Here is a 17585-nt window from a genome sequence, read left to right on the forward strand (position 1 = left end):
CTAGTTTGGGCCTTTCCAATCGTCAAGGGTCCAGAGTGAGTCAAATGATTTCTGACCACAGCCTTGTAGAATCACCACTGTGTTCTGCTGGACAGGTCTGGGCTGTTTTCCTTGAATGAAGCATAACCCGGAAAGGCAGCTGGAAACAGCTCAATGGGTTTTTAGGTGTTTTATCTTGGAGTTTTGTTAATGGCATGGTTAACAATGTAGAATTTATTTCCAAAAATTCTCAACCCAGTAGGTTATTCTGAATGACACCTCTATGTATTTCATTTCTTTAGATGAGATTAACCCTACACACACACACACACACACACCCCGGAATTGACAGATTTTGGCAACTTCATTCTTTCTATTTTCTATCATCCCTCAACATGGCATCTCCTTCCTTTCCCTCAAGGACTACTTCAGCTACGAAAGCTAACTTCATGACCTATTTCATGTTCCTTTAATCAAAACCTACCCCTGGAAAGAAACCTGCTGTATCAGTCATTTACACCTTAACATGAGAATCTTTCTGGCAGTGAAGGGGGGCATGGGTGTTTCTTTAGAAGGGTTTTGAGCACCTGGGAGCAATTAGAATAGGCAGGGAGGGAAGCCTGCCAGGTGCCTGAAACATTACCAGGTAGGGCGGCAGATTTCAGGCCTCTAATTTCAGGCTTCTGAGGACCTCGAAGGCCCCAGGTGATGCTTTTGTCTCTTCCTTCCCACACTTAGAGAAGAATCTCGAGACAAGGAGAGTGATTCAATTGTGACCACAAATGAATGGGATACTATCCAGGGTGAATCCATTTCCCTTATCTGCTGAGGTTTGGCAGGGAGCGCCTGGGATCAGAGTTCCCTGCACGGGCCGGAAATGGTGCGATTAGAGCAAAGCTATAAAGTTGTTTGCACACAACTTCTCTCACACCACATGCGAGGCCATCAACCCTCACTCTGGAGCCATGCCAGGGAAAGCCGCTTCTCTCTTCTAATTTACGACCCTGCCCTGGCCCAGCATTCAATGCATTTGTTTTTGTCACCACAAGGGTTTTTTTGTTTTGTTTTGTTTTGTTTTTGTTTTTGTTTTTAATAATCCAGCCAGTTTGATTTCCTTCTTGGGATAGAAATGGCTCATCTCTGCCTTCCTCGGTATTAGCAGACAAACACACATGCCATACTCTGCTATGAAGCTCACTTTATTCTGATTTAGTGACGGAATCTCTTTTCAGTATTTTAAAGAACACCATTTAGAAATGGGTTCTTTTTGGCTCCATTTGAAGAGGCTGAGTCCCCAGCTCTTCAGAAGCCACCTTCTTGGGTACACGCGCACACACACACACACACACACACACACAGAGATCTGGACTTGACAAGAAACCTTTGATGTGCCTGAGGCTCCGCTCTCACAGTTTCCACCTTGGAATGGAAGCCATGCCTGTCTGCAAACACTGCCTTGAATGCTTGCTTGAAAAACCCAGTGCTCCCCTCAAGTGTAACAGCAGTCTTTAGAACAAATGTGAAAGGAATTTGTTATTGAAGTTCCTGAATGTGAGATGCTGAGAGTCAAGCGCAGAAGTTCATTACTGACCGCCGAGGGACTGCTTCAAGAACACTGCGCTGCACAGTACGAGAGATCCCGATTCCTCCTTTTCCTCTCAGCTCCCAAGCTTCAAGAGACCTGGCAGTGAGACTCGGGATGGCTGGGGGGGGGTGGCAATTCTGACAGTGAGTACTGTTCTCGCCCCAGTCTTACTCCTCTCTCAAGCAGGCTAGCCGGATTCACCTCTGTACCTTCCTTTAATGCCTATATGAGTACCACCACTCAGTTATGAAACAATTCTGGAAGTTAAGTTTTTACTTGACACCGTTTGATTTTGTACTAGAGCCTGAGTCTGACCGTCACATTCCTCTGGGGTGGCATTTGCAGTGCAGGGACTTAACGGGGACACAGAAGAGACATAGATGGACATGGTATTGAGAGTCATCTATCGACTCTTCTTGCTCTGCCTTGATCCTTTGTCCCTCCTCAATGGGTCCCCCAAAGTCAACATCTCTCTCAGCTTCCTGATGCTATGCTCAGTGACAGAAGTTCCATTTTCTCCTTCTGCACCAAGCCCCATGCTGAAACATGGCAGTCTCCACAAGGCCATCAAGGGTCCTTCCCGCATGTGTAGAGACGTTGGGCAGACACTTCATTCTGTGGGGAAAGAGTGCTCTGGGCTCAGACTTTGAAAAGAAACTTCTGTTTTGCTTCCCATGGCCTCGGCTGGGAGTCTGAGCCACACAGCGTATAGGCCAGAGCTTCCTCACCCTGTCTGTGCTCTTCCCAGCCTCTTTCAGCTTCCCCAGCTCAGGAAGCATGGTCTAGGCCAAGGAGATAAGGAAAGAGAAAAATGCATGTTTGACCTTCTCCACCCAAATCTACAATTCCTTTATCCTCTTCCTGAAGAGACTGATGGTCCCAGGCTTTGGGGTCCTTCTTGTTTATAGTTTCAGTTGTATGTGTTTAGGGGATGCCGTGCGAGGATTAGATAATTATATACAAAGTTTATTGATGCAGTCATGGCGGTTGGCACTTTAATCTGCTTGAATATTTAATTTGTTTGCTGATGTGTAATAACTATTTAATTTGTTTATTTTGACGTGATAGAGGTCTAGGTGTGTAAGGCCGACCGTGTATCTCAAGCCATGTATGTGAGGCGCAGGGATCAAATAAGAAGAGCGGGCACTTCCCTCTCTTCCTCATTTTTCACCTGAACTCTTCAGGCTCCTCTCTTCTGGTTATTCACATAAAATGTAAAATAGGCTCTTTGAGCTCCAAACCCCAACCTGACTGTACTGCACAGACTAGAATGTGACCCCGCTATGCACTGTGTTTTGGTACCATTACCCCCCTCCCTCTATTCTCCACCCCTCCCTCTATCCTACATTCCTCCCTCTATCCTACATTCCTCCCTCTATTCTCCACCCCTCCCTCTATCCTACATTCCTCCCTCTATCCTACATTCCTCCCTCTATTCTCCACTCCTCCCTCTATCCTACATTCAGATTAAAGTTTTACTCCGAGTATGTGAGAGGCCGTGCAGTGTTCGCCTTTCTGTGTCTTAGTTTATTTCCTATAACTTCCTGTGGTTCCACCCATTTTGTTGCAGATTATGGAATTGCAGTCTTTTCATCCTGGTTATGATTAAATAATATGTTTTATGTACCATTTCCCATAACTTCCTCTAGTCCTGTCCACTTTGTGGCAGATTATGGAATTTCAGCTTTTTCACCCTTTTTATGTTGCAACAATACGTGCACACGCCTACATCTTCTCTGTCCTTTATCCTATTGGTGTTAGCCCAGGACTTTGGGGGTCACAAAAGCCACGGTCACAGTTTTGCTTTTTACCCTGCAAGGTGTTTTCCCATTGAAATGTATCTTAAAGCAAGTAAATATAAAATGAACTGAGTAATACTTTGAAAATAAGTATTGTCTTACCATAAAGAAAATAGCTTAGTAAGCAAAAATCTCCCCTTGAAGGGTCCCTCTGACATAGCCCTGGCTGCTTGCTGAAGGGTGATGAGGCAGCTCTGAGTGAAGAACCCAGGAAAACTGTGAATTTGGACACTGATTTCAAATAAGCCTGGTTGTGGCCATATTAGTGTCTGAGCTGTCTAAATCACCATGTTCTAATATCCTAGCTAAAGTTAAACTGTAGGCATTCTTCAAGGTCATGTCACCAAGACCAGCTTGAAGATGCTCATTACCTGTGTCTGTTTTGTTCTCTGATGCCTTTGGGCTTTTGGGCATATTCAAAGAGCAAAATGTGTATGTTAAAAGAAAAAAAAACATTTAAAAAAAACCTGGGTGTGTTTCCCAGTAAGGGTTTGCTACCACTTCTTTTTTCTCTAATACATCCTTTGGAAGTATTTTATTTTTAATTTTTACCATTTAGAATTCAATTATTTTGACTGCAATGTGAAGAAAATTTTAAACACACCATTTTTATATTCTTATTTTTTTTCAGGCATAGAATCATTCATTTATACTTTTTCTTTTAATTACAAGTCTCTTTCATGTATTTCAGGGTCAAAACTCCTGTTCTAAAGAAACTCCTGTTCTAAAGAAAATATTTATATTACTTATGCACATTGGAAACACAATTGTTCAAATACTCAAAATGACCCCTGCCAAATAATATAGAGATGCTATTTTGAAATTTCTAAAGGTACTCACCCCAGTACCCAGTGCTGGGCTCCGTGTTCGGCAGTCTGAAAGCTACACACACAGACAAAGCTCTAGACATGTGTACATACTTCCAGGTTACAGCTTACGTGTAGGGCAGGAAAGAGAATGGTGGCCAGAGAGAACACGGGGAAGTTAGCATGCAGGCGGCTGCTAGGTGTTTGGTAGTTCCCAAGCGAGCCAGTGAAGACATCATTCACTCCATCTGCGCAGAGAGGAACAAAGGCCCAGAAGGACGAGGCAGCTTACCCAAGGCTGCGAGTATATTTAGCAACACAGCTTGACCTAGAATCCAAATGAGAAGTTCCCTAAAGCCCCCTTCTTTTCACAGTAAGCCCTAATTGTGGTCAGTTCCATGCCCACAGCATACCAGTACTGGTATTTAGGTATACTTACCTTGTGTTTTCTTTTTATGTGCTTATAAAAATCCATGCCAAGGGCTTATCTTGAAGGCATAAAATGGAAGCATACAGCCAGCTACAGACTCTGAAACATATTACATCCACTTCACACATTGAAACCAGACTGGCTATAAGCAATCTTGTTGAAGAGTCTGATTGGATCATGCAATCTTTCAAGATATGATCCAGGTCTTTAGCAAGAACTAAACTATTTTTGCAATCCATTGAGTGGTGACAGAAGTTCACTTCACACCATTGCAAATTTCCCAAGAGAGCTAACAAAAGCTTGCGGCTTAGTCACATGTGGGAGAGGGCAGTATTCTGCCCACAGGGTAAGAGGAGTGGGCCACACTCACAGGCCATGTGTGCGTGCGAGCCAGATGGATCTAGGCAGAAGGGCAAGGAGAGTCTTCTCACAGAGGGTATACACACGAGCCTACAAACAGCTGGAGACGCTGCATTTAGGCCGCCAGTCACAGTGGGTTCACTGCTGACACCCATCCTGGCAACGAGCGGCACAAACGTCTCTATCCAGAATATCCAGGTATTTCAATTTTAAAATTGTTTGATTCTCTCTCTTTCTCTTTTTTCAAATTCAACTCATTTGTTAACAAGAGCCTCATTTGGTCTCTTAGGAAAGAAAGAAATTCCTACATTGTTCTAATTTTCTTGAGTATTTAAACTCTTGCTTAAAATGTTAGGTAAAATACCTAAGGCTTGCATAGCTAATGCCTTAATAAGTGGCCAGGATGTTTAACCCTTCATTTACACCACACAACGGAGAGACAAAATGCTCTCAGGTGACCCAAACAGGACCAGTCTTCACAACTTTTTTTTTTAAACAGCATCTTAGTTTTTCTTTCCTTCCTTCCTTCCTTCCTTCCTTCCTTCCTTCCTTCCTTTCTTCCTTCCTTCTTCTTAATCAGTACGTTGAGTACCTGACCTGAGAGTTGAAGAGAAACTCTTTTTAAAGAAGATGGTTGAAATAGAGTCAAGAGCTAACCGACCTGGTGACGTACGCTTAACCAACAACCCCTCCCTGCTGCTAAACAGGCTGCTGCAGGGAGAGCAATCTGTCCACACACAGGGCTTTCAAAGACCCAAGGAAGAACGCGAATATGTTTAAACAGAAAGCCCTCAGTGGACACTGTAGTTACAACTTTAAAACAGAATTCGCTGCCTTTCTGTGACTGTCTGCATTACCCTGGAGGAGACATTCTGGGACAGTCTCGGAACATCCCAAGGAAGGACACGGGCGCTCAGGTCAGGAGCCTCATTCCAGGCGTGGACCTGGTCCTTCCTAGCTAGCATATCCTTAGGCCGTCGCTTTTAAGTACTTGATTTCGTAACGTAGAAATTAAGACCAATAAGCCTCATGTGGCCAAGCAAGGTAATGTTTGAAAGTATTTTCCACGCTCTGAAAATTGGTATGGAATAGCTTGTGTCTGAAATGGTCCATATTTACAACAGTGTAGTTTCCACTCGCTGAACTTTTCTATGCCATTGTTGAGAATTTTGACCACATTAGGCATTAGAGGAGCTTTTATTGGATCAGCCATGCAATCACTAGCACCACTGTGAACATTTGCTTATTATATACATGTATATATATTTATATGTATGTATGTATACACACACAGAGTTGATTTGCAATCAAATAATTAGTCCGCACCTCAACTTCGTGAAGTACAGCCCTTACTTCCTAAAATACAGTTATCTTGTGAAAGGACTCATCAGCCCACCGACCTTTAAGCAGCAAGGTCTGTCTTTGCATCTTTGGCACCACGAGAACAATGAAAGCTCAGTATGTGTTTTGGAACCCAGCTATTGAGCTGAATGAAATTGAAATCGAACTTTGTAATGAAGGGAGGGGAGGGAGAAGCCGCCAGGCCTGAGGATAACCTCCTGGCCTGCAGGGAAGCCGCCCATGGCCTCTCACCCACTGGAGAAGGAGGTCAGTGCGGAGGTGTGTCCGAGGCGAAGTGCAATTCTGCTTGCCTGGGGTGCTCGCTGCACACTTTTGTTCATGTGAACACACAGCAAGACGATACAGGAAGAGTCTACACAGGCCAGATTTAGACGGTTTGCTACTCTAGGACGTTTTAATAGAATTCTAAACATTCCTTTAAAAATAAAACCAAGAACTTCTCTAATTTGGTTTTGTTCTGAATTCCCTAAACAAAACTTCTTAAAATTTATTTATTGGATCATCACGTCTTAGCTGGAATATGTTTGAAAAACATGTATGGAAGTCATAGGAGACAAAAATCAGAGTGTTGTGAATACATGTTTCATTCAGGTGCCTCCTGATCCACGTTAGGCTCTAATGGCTCCAAACACACTTAAACCTGTGCGCTGGTTTTATGGGGGGGGCAGTCAGTTTTAATTCCATGTCGCCATACCCTTAAACAATGCATCAAGCATGGAAATGTTGAAAATATCTTTCCTTCTGTCGGATTTCAGTTTAGTCAATCCAAATTTGGCATGACTGCTTTCTGAAATATTTTTAATTGTTGAGCAGTTGGTGATTTTAATAATTTAGTGCAGAGGAGAGAAAGAAATCAGAATTTAAAACACAATGGCAAAAAAAAAAAGTTAATTTAAGTTGATGTTTGACTTTTAAAAAAATGCAGTGATGTCATGTCATCGAACAGATTAAGGGAAATGACAGAAATGTCTCCTGGTGTGCCGGGGAGGTCTCTGGGGTCAGCCTTGGCTCTCTCGCCCCCAGTTAAACAAGCTTGTCAATTTCCCATCGGGTTGGTTTTTCTCACCGGCCTGTTTCTCACTTGTCTCCTTCTGCCTTATTTCTGGGAGGCTCTTAGACTGTAGACATCATGGCGAGAGGGTCTAGACTCTCTAGAGAATCGAAGCCTGGTCCTGGAGGCCCTCAAAGGCAGACCACGGTCGTCGTGTTGCTGTATTTCCCTGCTGGAATGGTGCACCTTTGAAGAGCAACTGTGTTTACAGGTAACAGTCCCCCATTTTTTTCAGTTTTCCCACCCCAATATCTGCTTAGAACTTAAATAAAGGCTTAAGTTCAGACAGGTTGCCTGCCCCTTCCAGGGCAAACTGTCACACACAATTCTGAGCAGATGTAACACTGGTTCTTAGGAGGTAATCTACCTGCCTCATGGTATCTGCAGGGCCTCAAACTCCGAGTGAAGAAGCCGCCTCCTGCTTTGCAGCTTACTTCCTTCATGTTAAATACTGGATCTTTTTTTTTTTTTTTTTTTTTTTTTTGGGTGTGTGTGTGTGTGTGTTCTGTTAGCTCCAAAAATGAAAAGTCTTTTCTACTCCAAAAAGAAGAAGAAGAAGAAAAAAAAGTTCCTTAAAATGACTTTTAGTCTTATGACTTCCTTTAGAATTTTTTGGAAAGCTCTTAAGAAAAACACCACATTTCCATAAGCAGACTCAATTATAGCTTCCATTGCTGTCCTCACACGCGCTTGGCTACTTCTTATTTAAATAAGAAGCCACAGAAATATTCACAGCATGCATTTCTGTTTGCCTCAACTTCCAAATATTGTCTTCACATGCATTATCTCTGTTGTTCCTTCCTCCATTGCCGTGAGTCAGGGAGACTGGGCATGTCCACCCTGTAACAGATGGCCTGCATGTGTCCCGCCGAAGGCCCACACTTAGCAAGCGTACAGTTGGATCGCCAGCCAGAGCAACTCAGTCTAGGCCCCTCCCACGGCAATCCCACGGCTGGAGAGCCTTCAAAAACCACACACCCCTCACATGCATTCTCTGGCAATTTTTTTTCCTTTCAGAAAAATGGAACTATTTTCTGCACCCTCAAGACTACAATTACTTCATCACATTAATATTTATCTTTACTTTAGAGAAAACCTGCTCATTTTCAGACTCCCGACGAATAGTACAGCAAATGAATGAACTCTGTTCACGTGCTTCCCTGCTAACTTCTTAGTCATTTTAATATTAACAATATTCAGGGTCAGCTTTTGGGGGGGGGGCAAACAGGTATTCCTGGTGTCTGAAATTCTGCTTTTACCTGTTTATGTAATTTCCCCCCAGTGAAAGTGCAAACAATCCCAACGGGATCACGAGACACTAGTTGACATTTAATATGTGCTGATCTTTGTAGTTTCAGGTACAATTAGTAATTTAAAAAATGTATTGAACTTAGTATGAGGAGGTCCTCCACTGAGCTCTCCTCACATATTATCCTTCACTTAACTGTTTCTTAAAAAGCAGAACAGATAGGCCATTATTATTATTATTATTTATTCCCATTTTACAGATTAGAAGATTGAGATTTCAATGGATGACATAATGAATACTATGTGTAAGATTCACAGCTGAGGAAAAGTGGGATTAGGATTTTGAGCCTATCAGATCAGCTCTGCTCGGCTAATGCTCTGAAGAGCCCTTTTCCCTGATGGGAAGACTATGGCTCATCCAGGGAGAGAATGCCAAAGAGGGAACTGAGAACTATAGGAACGAAAGGGAGGCCCTCCACAAATCAGAAGAAAGTGTAGTGTGATCAGGAATTGCCGGTGTTTGGAGGGGAAAAACTACCTTGAAAAGATCCTGATAAATGTCCAATTACTAAGAACTTGGGAGAGCCCATACTGGGTTTCTGCTTTTAGAACAGTAAAGGACCCCACAACATTATAAAATCAGGTGGGTATGGCTGGGCTTCGGTGAGCAGCAGTAAAGTGTAGAAGGAACACAGCATCTACCAGATGGTTATAACTGAAGAAAACAGAGCCAATGTTGGTCACTTAAATTCTAGAACATACTGCCTTCCCAAATTAGCTTGAAACCAAAAGCATTCATCATCTTGTAGCTCTCATGGGTTAGGAGGTCAGGCACAGTTTAGCTGTCTCTTACTCAGAGGCCTTCCGGGGCTGAATCAAGGTGTTAGTAAAGGGATACAGTCATCTTGAGGCTTGACTAGCAATTCTCCCAAGAAGCCAGCTCACATGACATACACATGTGGCTCTTCTGTGTTCAGGTCCCAGGTGCCTGCTGGTTGTCACCTAAGACATCTACTTCTTGTCTGCCCATATGGTGGCTACTTTTCTTAGACACAGAAAATGAGAGAGGGCTGTGGGCCAAATATACAAGGAAGCCATAAAGAGGCAAAAAGGCCAGGGCACTCCAGAGCCTTTGGGAATCTACACTCAGAATTATGATCCCTAACTTCTGTCATATGCTGTGTTTTACAAGTAAGTCCAGTGACTCAGTTCGGTTTAGCCTGCTCAAGAGGAAGGGATGACCACAGGGTAGGAGTTTCAGGCAAGACTTTTCGCAGTCATTTCAGCACTGGCCTACCCCACTGGCCTTGTGGCTGCCACTGGAACTCGAGGTACTGATGGCAATGGGTAGTTTAAAGTGTGAACTTGAAAAGCTGGGCACAGTGGCCCATGCCTCTAATCCCAGCGCTCAGTGAGGCGGAGGCAGTCAGATCTCTGTGAGTTTAAGGCTAGCTTGGTCTACAAAGTAAGTTCAGGACACCAAGATTATACAGAGAAACCCTGTCTTGAAAAACCTAAATAAATAAAGAAACAAACAAACAATGAACTTAAATCTGGGCGTGGTGTTCCATGCTTTTAATCCCAGCACTCTGGAGGCAGAAGCAAGCAGATCAACGTGAGGTCAAGCCAAGTCCTGCCTACATACTGAGTTCCAAGACAGCCTGTGCTATGTAGAGAGACAGTATCTCAAAAATATTAATTTGGTGTGGGGGGGGCTGGAGCAGTAGCTCTTTAGTTAAGAGCACTTTTTGTTCTTATAGATGACCTGGGTTCAGTTCGTAGCTCCTCCATATTGACTCACAACCATCAAAACACTTCTACACATACAAGTAAACACATCTATTGAAAATAAGGTAAAATATAAGTTTAAAATGGAAAATGAACGTTACATCGAACTATACTCATGTATGAGGCAGCTGCTTCTGAGAGAGCAATAAAATAGCCATTGTTTGAGAATGGAGCTCTCATGTGATGTAGTAAATATTCAGCACCCTGTAGGCATTAGACTATTCCTTAATGGGATTCAATATCTCATGGCCTCATGATATTAAAGCATACCTGGGATGCAAAATGGACTAGGAAGGGAATCCTAACACACAGCTGCTATCATCCAAGGAAACTCAGATCCCATTGTTTTATAAGAGCCATAGTTTATTTTTGTTTCGTTTTGTTTGCTTGTTTAAGAAGCCTGAGTTTACAAAGAAACAGCTTAAAGTATATTCAAGCACTTAAGGGAGAAGGTGTTTAGGAAAAGAGCAGCATATACCCAAGGCAAGGTTGTGAGGTGCACACAATTAAATGTCAATATATAATTTTGATAGCTTCTGAGTTACATCACTCAGAGGTTCTCAGATAATGTAATGTTGCATAAAAACCATAATTTGGCCATGATAGTGTCCCTGGCAAACGCATTGCCAATGCGGGCATTTTCTACTTTACTCGAGGTGGCTTATTACTTTAAAAAATAACAAAGTCATTTACAGCATTTCAATAGAGTCACCTGACACAAGGGTATACTGCTTCTCCCAGATGCCATAAACTATCAAACAAAGGTGCCAGTCATCTCTTCTGAAGTTGTTGGCAAGGGGAGGGAATGTCCCATAGACCACCCCTCAGAATATGGCCTATTGCCGCTGTTGTTGTTTACACACCAGAACCTGAAAATAAGGCCCTATTGCTGAAGACAACATCGACTTGGACTGTACGAGAAGAAATCAAACTGGTACCAACCTGGAGTTTTCCTCTTAGTGGCTAGGTTTGTAAGAACAGAAGGGCCTATCCTGGCTTCCAGGAGAGAAAAGTCATCAACTGAAAGCCAAAATAACGGTCAGCCTAGCAAGATATGCTTATTGCTGCAATAGTGGCATGGGCATTATCAGAGTAACCAGCTACTTCATGCTTGGATTTAAGGTCTACTCCACAAAACAGAACTCGGGTCTGCTTCTGTCTAGGAGCTCAAGAGTTCATGGTTGAACAGGTCTGAGGTCTTGAGGGAGGACTTGCTTCTACTAGCTTGCTAAATAAACATAGTGTCAAACTGCCCTCTAAATATGTATCTTTATACCCATCAACCAATGGGTTGATGCAGTTCTCAATCATCAGAGAAGCTTCCTTCACTATAACTGTGGGTAATATAGATGCTCAAAACTTGTCAGAATGCAGAAAACAAGAGAGTGTTGGGTGCTCAGCTTTAAACAGAACAAACATGTCATATTCCATTTTCCCAAGGCTCAGAAATTTTCACAGGAGAGGGTGCAGAGTCAGTGGATTCAGAGAATGGCTGAAAACAAAACAACAAAGCAAAACAAAACAAACAACAGTATTTTCCAGACATGACAGGGCACATAAGAACCCAGAAGTGGGGACAGGGACTGTCTCTGACATGAACTCAGCGGCTGGTTCTTTGATCACCTCCCCCTGAGGGGGGAGCAGCCTTACCAGGCCAGAGAAGAAGACAATGCAGTCAGTCCCGATGAGACCTGATAGCCTAGGATCAGAAGGAAGGAGAGGAGGACCTCCCTTTTCAGTGGACTAGGAGAGGGACACAGGTGGGGAGGAGGGAGGGTGGGATTGGGCAGGGAGAAGGGAGGGAGGTACAGGGGGTTACAAAGTAAATAAACTCTAATTAATAAAAATAAAAAAAATTTTAAAAAGAGGAAAAAAAAAGAACCCAGAAGCTGTGGCCACATACAGGAGACCTGTACAAGATCAAGCCAGCAAAAATTCCAGCATGGAGTTGAGGAGATATTGACGGTTGGTGAGTATGCGGGTGGGAGAGTCAATTTTCTTTAAGGAAGCAGATCCTGGTAGTCTGGCCATACTCCCGTGGATGGCCCTAGTCCCATGCACATACTGACAGCACTAAATGGACTTAATGAGTTAAAAAAAAATACACGAAGTTACAAGAAAGATGTGTGGCATGGGACAAGTTGGAGGGGAGAGAGCGGGGATGGATTTGAGCAAAGTGCTTTGTACAGCTGTATGAAATTATCAAACAGATTTTTTTTTAAAGTTTCTATTTAAATCAAATTTTAGGTAATTTAATCCTGCTAAATCTGCTTGTGCTATACATTATCACAATGGCAACAACTTACGCATCAGAGAGATGCACCTAATGATGATTTACTTCTCTTTCAAACAGTCCTCAAGACCCAAAGTAATTAGGAGAGCCGCTCAAAGTTTGTTGCAATGAGATGTTACATAAATCCAGATAATTGAGATGACTCGGTAGTTTTCCTGAGATCTCCAGACAGTTGCTTCCTTTATCCTCCTGGGGTCTATGCGAATAACTGAATTCCTAGGGGACCCATGGGAGAGCGCCAGTGTCTCTGAGAAGCCTCAGGTACTTCACACTTTGGTATAGAATCAAGTTCTCATTTCTAACGAAACAATGGAAGTGCCGCAGTCGTCAGATAATTAGATGCTGGTCCTGTCAGCAAGCACTGTGAGACAGTAACACATGAGAAGCTGCCGTGCATTGCAACTCTTGAGAGCAGTGTTTGTTCAAATCTGTGCACAGCCAAGCTTTGAGAGAAAAATATTAGCAGGGCTGGGGAAATGATATCACTCTTAGTCCTAAGTATGACTCGGAGCCTTCCATAGAACTAATTTATTTAGTATTCTGCTAAGCTGTTCTTTGTTTACTACCCAAGACCATTGTGTTGTTTGGCGTGAATGGGCCATGGCTTTGCTAGGGAAGCAGAAGCTCAGTAATGGAGTGCTCATGACTCTTCATTCCACAACTCCAAGGAAGCTTCTATGTGCCTGGCCTGGCTTCTTGTCATAGTCTGGCCTTTCTTCATGCTCCTTCTCATCCATCTTGACTTGCAACATGCTAATAGGCAATGAGAGCCTTAGATTCAGTCTTCTGAGATGTTGGTGTCTCATAAAACGCAACAAGTCATTGAAGCCGGTGTGCTGCTAATCTCTGCACACTTACGTTACTGTGAAATCTTTGCACTAAGCTCCACTATGTCCAAACACACAAGTACTGTGATCATATCTTGAGCTCTCAAAGCACATTGTACTTTTCTAAATCTCCAACTGTTTATACATTTTATTATTTTCATTGACACACAGGCCAGTATGACTGCACTGATATTTTAAATGAAGGGAGGGACACAATTTCATTTCATGGCTAAGATCTGTGCACATCCGACGGCAACAAGGCAATAATAAATTATCTGTTCCAAGGAAGAGACGATGAATTTTCAGGGCCTCTCCTCTGTCCTCATCATGTAGGCCAGCAGCAGAAGCACCTAGTGCGTGGATCCCACAGAAACTCAGATGCTCACATCTCTTTTTAACTCTTCCATGTCCCAGGGAGGCTGTTTTTCTCTTGCTCCTGAGCCATCTTCCGTCACTCAACTCCAGTTCCATCAAAGCTTCTACTTTGCTGCCTGGAGGTGCCCGATTCCAGTAAATCAGGGGTTTCACTTGTTTTTCAGAGTGTTCTCTTAGTTCTCTCCTTTAATTGACACCTGGGTCTTCCCCAATGACTCTAAGTCCCCTGCAGCCCTTTCAAGTCTGACTGTTTATTCTCCAATATGCCTTATGGCTGGCAAGAGGGGACAGGCCCTTCTTTGCTTCCTGCTGCTGCTCCTTGATCATAAGAGCCCCACTTTCGTCTTTCACAAGTCACTTGCATTGTGAGCGAAACCTCTCACCTGTGTTCAACCTGCCCATTTCCCACTGCTCTGTCTCCTGACCTGTGGGATCCCGCATGTCAAGTCTCTTCAATTGTTTTCTTATCCAGGGCAGGCTCCTCGACTTATCTTTTCAACAGTACATTTTCTTTTTTACAAGTGCCTTCAACTTTGTAACGTTTGTAAGTTTTTCTTTATGATGCCTTTCACAACTCCCTGAGCCCATCGACACTGTTCGGCAGAGAACTTCCACGTCAACCACCATGACTACTGTTAGGACTTCCATCACTAAACTGCTCCTAAGTGGCTCACCACCACCATTTGCCATTACTTGGATCAAGGTCCGCGCCAGGGCCGGGTTAAGCATTTCATGGAAATCGACTTTTCTAATCTTCACAACTCTGTGGAGTATGTACCGTTATTATCTCCATATTTAAAAAAAAAAAAAAAACCCTTCGGGGATTCAGAAAGCCTTACTATTTGAAAATATTAGTATGCACCTGTATGAGTTTTAGAAGTCTTTTTTATAACTCTGATTTGCTTCCCAATCAAACGTCAATTTCCTTATGGGAGTTTGTGTCTTTTCCATCTTTGGCTCACATATCATAGCTTGGTTGGTTGTCCCCAGCAAAGGTGACTTATTATATTCAACGTATTTCTTTGAAGGTTGATTATATACTAGGATTGTACCCAGCACTGCAGATACAACGATAAAGAAGACAAATAAATAATTGACTCTCCAACATTTATGCTACCACAATAAAGAGAGATCATTACACATCCAATTACACCCAAGCATGCTTATATTTTAGGGACCAGGACAAGAGTACAAATAGAGGCCCACACACCATATGCCTAAGCGCTTAAAGCTAATAAACTGTCAAACAAAACATGTTCTGTTTTCCTTCCTTGACAATCATATTTCATAGAGACAAAAACTGAAGAATGTGAGTAAAATTCTGGCCTTTCTATGACTTTACGTTGGCAAAATGACAAAAATGACTGAATTAATTGTTATTGCATATGTCTGGGCATTCTGTTGAAGAGCTGAAGATGAGTAATAAAATAAAGACATGCATAATTCATGAACTATCAGAGATTCCATAATTCTTCACTCTAACAAAATCACTAGTTTAATATAACTAGATGTTCATATAATGGATATTTCACTGCGATTGATATTTCAAGGGTTAAAATATTAAGATAAAATTATATTTAAACATTGGCAAATTTTGAATTTATTTTGATGAAAATGAAAACAGAAGCCCAAAATGAAAAAAACATAAACAAACTGCCTGATATTTTCAAAACATTTGTCGTTTAGTAGAAAGTAAAATTTAAAGACTGGGAGAAGGGGACAAATTACTGTGAAAAGGGTACCATATTTTCGTTTCTCATGGAGAGAAGCTTCTAGAGACCTATGCAGCACAATTAGTCGCTGTTACTATACTGCAGTTAGAAGTTACTGAGATGGTAAATTTTATGTTACTGTCACCACAGTAACAAATACTTCAAGTTGGGGGAGGGGGTCCTCTGTTGGTAGTGTTTGCTGTGCAAACCTGAGACCCTGAGTGTGTGTCCCTAAAGCCCACGCAAAAGCAGGAGGCGGAGAGGGAGAAAGATCACGGTACTCACCGTTCAGCTGGCGTAGCTGAACGAATGAATTGCAGGCTCACCGATTGACCGTGCCTCAAAAACTAAGGTGGAGAGGCATGAGGGCAAACTGTTTACCCTCTGTTGTTGAGTCGCTGCGTAGCTGCCTAGGAAGAAAGGCACCACGCCCTGAGGTCACACGCCCACAGCAATGGACATTCAGAGCAGTGCCCGTTGGTCACTGTGTGTGGTGCTATGACTGCCGTGCTGACGTGGGAATCCCCACTGCAGAAAGAAAAGCAGCAACAAATGGACACTTGGCACCACTGGGAGATGGTGTTTTGATATCCACTGCATTCCGGCTCTGCGAGAGGAAGGATTTGACAGGTTAATTAATTTGCCTTTCTCTGCCTAGGCGGTTCTACTGATGAAGTTTCTCCCTAGTCCCAGCGGAGTCTGCAGCCAACATCTCCCGTCATAGAGAGCGACACTTCATAGACCGTCAGGGCATTGGATGTGGTCGTCATTTTAAAAATGTACTTTAGGAACTAAAGAAGTGTACCAAATGCTTTCCTGGGATTTCAGGAGGTGGGAGTTTAGTCACAGGCTCACGTTGACCATCACATACATGGGATGTTAAGAGGACGGGAGACCTGAGAGAGGTTGGGGGAAGGAAGTGATAAAATTATATTTTGACCAAAATAAGTCAAGTAAATAAAGAAAATGCAGAAGGGGCCTATGTAAACTCTAGGCAAATGAGCATTAGCATTCCCCAGCTCTTCTGTCTCTGTTTATGGAGCACCTCCTCCTTGGGGTCTGACTCACTGGTGTTTCAAGGCTTCCCCATAGCAACCTACTGTGTGGTAGCCTCTCTAGCGAAGGTCAAGTGCTTCCTTTCTGTTTCTTAAGAAGGAAACATATTTTGGACAAATAAAGTAGACCTTAGCATCTTCAAAACATCCATTATAAAAGTGTCACAGTTGTGAGTTTTAGTCCAATATGAATACTCTTTTCTTCAGTTAGCTAATCCTACTTTCTCGACCAAATCCTCCATTGCTTCAGTCTTATTGTAGTCTAATTTCCAAGGGTAATAATAGTAAATTATTATTAGAAATAAATAAATAAAAAATTATTAGAAATAGTAAGCCAGGAAAAAAAAGTGCACATAGATAATCTTGCCATGGAGGAAGTCTATGCAGGAAAATCAGGAGTGAGTTCAAAGCCAACCACAGATACACAATGAGTCCAAAGCCAGACTGGGCTGCATGAAACTCCAGCTCACAAAACCAAGGGGTAGTAGAGGTGGTTAAATAGTTATATCTTTAATAACCTTTGCATATTAATTCATAAATTTAATAAACAACATACTGAACCATTGTGACAATCACATGTAACATGTTCTTTAAAGTCAGGTCTTATAAAGAGCTAACTAGATGCTGGTAACCTTTCCTGAAAGCATTCTCAGGGCTGTTACAAGCACTTCTAGAGAGATCAAGAAAGCCAAAACCCTTATAAAGATAATTAAAGTTAATTTCCATAGACACTCTTCAAAATTAAATAGTTGAGACACCTTACATTTTTCTCATAATTCTAAAAATAATTAGATCACAATGTGGATTAATTTCTTGTCACATTTAATTTTTTAGGCAAAAACTGTTGTTCAGTTATAAACACACACACACACACACACCCTAAGTGAAACTCTTCTCATTTTTTTGCCTTGCACC

The 17585-nt window shown here is 42.5% G+C and overlaps 2 long non-coding RNA genes across 2 annotated transcripts in view; one reads left to right on the forward strand and one right to left on the reverse strand.

Moving 5' to 3' along the window:
• The window catches only part of LOC132648053 (uncharacterized), an 18491-nt gene extending 13766 nt beyond the window's left edge, over positions 1–4725 (reverse strand). The window contains exons 1-2 of the long non-coding RNA XR_009586415.1: positions 4609–4725; positions 4204–4417 (exon numbers count right to left, since the gene is read on the reverse strand). This is a non-coding gene — a long non-coding RNA (uncharacterized LOC132648053). The remainder of the gene's footprint in view (positions 1–4203; positions 4418–4608) is intronic.
• Positions 4551–16734, forward strand: LOC132648052 (uncharacterized). The gene is made up of 3 exons (XR_009586414.1): positions 4551–5157; positions 7431–7583; positions 16274–16734. It is a non-coding gene; the product is annotated as an uncharacterized LOC132648052 (long non-coding RNA).
• The last annotated feature ends 851 nt before the right edge of the window (positions 16735–17585 follow it).

Source organism: Meriones unguiculatus, chromosome 15 (genome assembly GCF_030254825.1).
Source record: "Meriones unguiculatus strain TT.TT164.6M chromosome 15, Bangor_MerUng_6.1, whole genome shotgun sequence".
In the NCBI taxonomy this organism is placed as follows: domain Eukaryota; kingdom Metazoa; phylum Chordata; class Mammalia; order Rodentia; family Muridae; genus Meriones; species Meriones unguiculatus.